Raw genomic sequence first — 5,162 nt, 5'->3', positions numbered from 1 at the left:
AGGATGACTAATTTAGGTAAAGAGAAAAAGTGGTTTGTGAAGATGTGAAGAACAACTTTCCTTATTTCTCTTGCATATAATTGCTGTTTTCCACCATTTAGGGTTAATATGTAATTTTGGTGTTTTCTTCATATAATCCAACTCTAATGCATGATGTGCCTTTAGACAGATTTCACCGGTGAGACTGTTGATCCTGTTTCCAATTATGACCATTATGAGCATAGTACATTCTGCATCACTGACTCTTCAGATATTAATTCTAATACAACAAGACACTCAATTATCATATATTTGAAACCACAAATTTTGTTCGGCCAAACATGTGTTGGCAAACAACAGCTAGCCAAATCACATGGCATATTCTGAAAACAGACAAATTAATGCGTGCATGTACCAAACTAGATATCCTCAAAACTTCCAAGCTACTCCATGTTTTCCCCATTTTAAGACTCTAATAGTTAAGTATCGACAATATAAGATAGCTTTTTAGTGTGAATCGATCACACATTGATTGACCCATAAGCTGTTTTCTCTTCTTTTAATTCAGCTGGCAGATAAAGTTGCAACATTTATTTAACATACCCCTCATGTATGAGCATGAAGCATGGTACCCCTCATGAAAGTGACCAGATTATGTCAATCATCTTGATCAAAAGAAGCTCTATTATTTGAACATCGAACTCTAGATATCGTATGAGTTTATCCGGTTCAAGATTACTTTACAATAAACAGAGATGTCTCAAAATTATCTAAGAAAAAAATATCACGCTTTCAAAAGCTTCAACTATTTGATAAAGACACACATAAATGGTTGAACACATGCTACATGACAAGTCATACATGATAATAAGTTCGTTTTCACCATGATGACGACCACCATTTAGCTGCAATTAAGTGAATCCACCCCTTTTGATTTGATATCATAATACCGTATATTATATATCATGATTGTGGTAATCATAAAATAAAAATGCTAATTGTGACATGCCTAATCCCTGTATATTTCCACAGAAAAAGGGCTAGATTTCAAACCTTTTTCGGCCTAACTGTTTGTGCTTTATGTATGTCATATCAATTTGCCACTCATAATTCAAAACGCTGTTGCCAGAAGTCTCCCAATAACTACTAGACCCATGTATAAAAGGGAATGAACTTGCCTTTTTCTATGACCCTGAAGACTCTCTCTGTAAAGTTTTGTTCCAAGAAATAACAAGGCAAGAAATATGATAATGGTAGTGAGCATGATGAAGATATTTGGAGAATACACGGCTCTGCTCACAAGGGTCACAGAACAACTTCTTCCACCATATAGCAGACGATTTCACAGTTTCCGGAACCCTTTTTCTTCCACAACCTCATCTGCAGAATCAGCTTCTTTCTTGGTTTACTTTTGATAATTAAATGTAACAATTAAGATTTTTGATTTTTCTGTTTTAGTTTATGTTTGCAAAAGCTTGCTTTTATGGGAGAAGGAGTGATGATAAATATTGTACAGGAGAGGCTTAATGTAACCATATATGAATGAGATCAGGCTTCTTCTTTGAAGCCTTGGTTATCAGTGTTTTGTTTAATAACTCAGATTCAGGGGTTCTTGAACTGTAGTAGAGGAGGAGGAAGTTATGTGAAAATGAAAAAATAAATAAACCTTTTTCATTCTTATGAGAAATTATTTATGAATTATGAGAAATTGAAATTTTTTATTATCTTTTTTAATTTAAAAAAATTATATAAACTATCACGTGAAGCTATGGTTGTATCACGTCAAATTGTTACTGTAATGTGATACGACCTTAACTTATACGTGATATATTATGTCTTTTATTTAAATTTAAAAAATTTAAAAAAATTAAAATCTTTACAAAATGACGTGTACTATGTATAGACATGAGATTTAGGTTAATTAACAAAAATATCAAAATACACATTTTTAAAAAATTAAAAGAAAAAATTGAACCTAAAAGTAATAAAAAGGACTAAAATGAACTAAACCAAGAGGACTAAATTATTAATTAAGCCTTAATTTTATAAATTATTCTTTTATTTTTAATCCATTCTAATTTACATATTTAAATGAAATTGAAGAAAAATGAAGAATAATAAATGGTAGAAAAATTAATTAATAACATAGATAAATCACATTGAAAAACAAAAATAATATAATAGGTTCCTATTTTTGGTGAATTTTCTCATATTGGTCTCTCACTTATTTTTTGTCTACATTATGTCTATAATTGTAAAAAATTGATGCAATTAGACCTTTATCGTTAAATTGATTGAACAACATTAAATTTATTCTGACATGACACATTGATGTGGCTTATTTAAATTACGTGGCTCGGCCACCATAAAATAAAGTTAAGTCACCAAGCTTGGCCACTAGAAAATTAAACTCGACCATGGAGCCCGACTAATAGAGGATACAACTTCTTTAGTAAGGTATGCTACTGGGATATGACTTGAATCCAAGGAAAAGGCTTTCTTCGGTAGGTGGTGGAAAATTCCTATGCCTTATGACAACTCAGAAAAACAAAAGACGAAGAAAAATCTGAGAAGCAATTGTGAACTCTACTTGAATAGAGTCTTTCACACATCCACTCCAAGAAAAGCTCGAATAAGCATAATAAACCATGGAAGAGTCTCAGAGATCCAAGAGAGATCACTGTTGACCTCACCGACGTGAAAGGATGGATGAGTCCCATGACCTTACAAAAACAAGACTTGAAGCCAAAGATCGAGAGGACATATTGATGACAAAGACAGGTGCGACCTTTCAATGTTGAGTGGAAAAAAAGCTTGACATCCCAATGCCCGAGTATAGAAAGCAATCCAATGTGCATTCAAAGAGCACAAAATGCAAATAAAGCCTAATAGTCTAGTGACCAAACATCAGAAAAACAAAAATGACATACTAGTATTGATTTCAAGGAGAATGAAAACAAAAATGCAAATAAAGCCTAATAGTATAGTGACCAATGTCTTAATACCTGAACACAAGAAGAAATTCAATGACTATACATTGGAGAAACTCAACATATTGACTCAAGTATAAAAGGAAGACATACAACTCTTAGGAATAGAGGCGTACAAGCGAAGATCCAATTCCTTGCAAAGACCAAAGAAAAGGGCACAAGAAGAAAGTGAAATGCTTAGGAAAGAATAGCATGAAAAGATTGCTGAAAAATGAAAGAGAGACTTGATCCTTAGGGCACATGTGTCCATTAAGATAGAAGAAAAGAAATTAGAGTTGATGTTTCTTCATTGGAGTGAGCATCATAAAAGGCTAAACAATTTCATAAGAACTAAAGCAAAACCTCCAATCTACTACTTGCCTACCAAGCCCTTTGATGAAGATCGAATGTCACTTGAGAAGCACGAAGAAGAGGCATTTCTAGAATGGAAGAATGCAAGAAGATAGTAAGTGTTCGAGTACCAAAACCAGATTGGGAAGTAGTACCTTGCCAATGATGAAAAGGAATTAAAGAGATTGCAGAATGCAAGGAACACAACCAATGACTAGAATTAAACATACGACTATAGACAAAGAGTCAATATTCATAGGTTGGAGCATGGTCCTAAGAAAAGAAAGATCCCAAATGGAAACGATACTAAAGATGATGATGTAGACGATATTAATGTGTAAGAGGATGGCATGATGGATGATGAATTAGACGATGACTTTGGTAAGGGAATTGATGAAACATCAAAGTCAAAAGCATGTAAGTGATCACACAAAAGGTAGCAAAAAAAGGAAAAAAAAACATAATTAGCTATGAGAAACACGACGGTAACACTCGACGAATAACATGGAGAAGACTCGGGGGAGGGCAAGAGGATGAAGAGCAAAATCTAGCATAAAAACAAAGCACCAAGTCTTATCCATCTTTTCTCTAGCTTAGTCAAAACAAACAATAAAGTCGAATGTTCAATGCAAAACGAGGTCGAAAACAACGTCAAACCTGCCTGAAGTCGACAACACCAAAGAAAAATATGGCCAAAGTTAGTGATAAAGAATCTTCAAAGGGTACGAATTTGAGAAAAAATCCTCTTCAAGAAGGAGGGTATGATAGAGGCTTATCTCCTGAAACATATATGAGAAAAACTTGAAGAAGAACATTTGCAATTCAAAGGGTCTATGATAAGGTCAAAGATCAAAACACGTCTCTTTGAATCTTGAATCTTATAATCTTCCATGAAGAGAGGGATTTAAAGAACGTGAAGATCATGACCACAATTGAAGAATAATTTAGGAAATTAAATAAATTATATTTTTTTTATTTTAATTGCAAACAATTTGTTTCTATTTTTCAAGTTATTTTTGGATCCAACATTCTTGGGCTTTCTTTTAGGGTTTCTTAGGTGCCTTAAACATTTGTACCTATATATAGGGGCACCAAATACATATGTAGACACTTTTGAAGTCACAATATATGCATTTGTATTTTTGAGAGATGATTCTCTTGGTTCTTGGTTTAGAACTCTGATTCTTATCAAAAGATTAACATCTTTTGTGGCGAATCTTCCTTGACTTATCAATATGCTAAATTGTGGCGTCCCCATCTCTGTCTTATTCCGCATTCTTCACTGATTTATTTTTATTATGCTAATTGAGGATTCAAATTCAGAAAAGATTGTACTCTTTCCTAGATATGATCATATCAATTGGCAACGTCAAAGAGAAATGACAAAACAAAGCCTGCCCGAGATCAGCAACACCAAAGCAAATACTACCTGAAGTTGGTAATGCAAAAACAAAGCCAACCTAGAGAATGCGACATTTAGTAGAGACTACCTCAAGTCGACAACATAAGTTGAAAAACTATCCCCAAAGTAACAACTTAATGAGCTTGACTGGAATAGCTAATTAAAGAGCTCAACCAAATGGTTAAATTATCTAAGAGCTTGGTTAGATTAGCCTCTCAAGAAACTCAATTGAATGACCAATTTATTTAAAAATTATGTTAGATTTGATCATATCTTTGTCTGAATATGTCTGAATATCTACACGTGCTTTTATTTATAACTTAACATAAATTTTTGTGTTTTAAGTATTTTGGATGAAACCATATTTCATAATATATATATATATATATATATATATATATATATATATATATATATGCTTTTTACTTTAACAAAAACTCATATTTTAATTTGATATAATA

At 32.7% G+C, this 5,162-nt stretch overlaps 1 pseudogene; it reads left to right on the top strand.

Annotated features, from left to right (window-relative positions):
• The first annotated feature begins 1,229 nt into the window (after positions 1-1,229).
• On the top strand, positions 1,230-3,724 carry LOC108330341 (uncharacterized; annotated as a pseudogene).
• Positions 3,725-5,162: the final 1,438 nt, after the last annotated feature.

The sequence above is a fragment of the Vigna angularis genome, chromosome 4 (assembly GCF_016808095.1).
Source record: "Vigna angularis cultivar LongXiaoDou No.4 chromosome 4, ASM1680809v1, whole genome shotgun sequence".
Lineage (NCBI taxonomy): Eukaryota > Viridiplantae > Streptophyta > Magnoliopsida > Fabales > Fabaceae > Vigna > Vigna angularis.
Note: the sequence above shows the minus strand (reverse complement) of the source record. Positions and strands in the feature narration are given on the sequence as shown.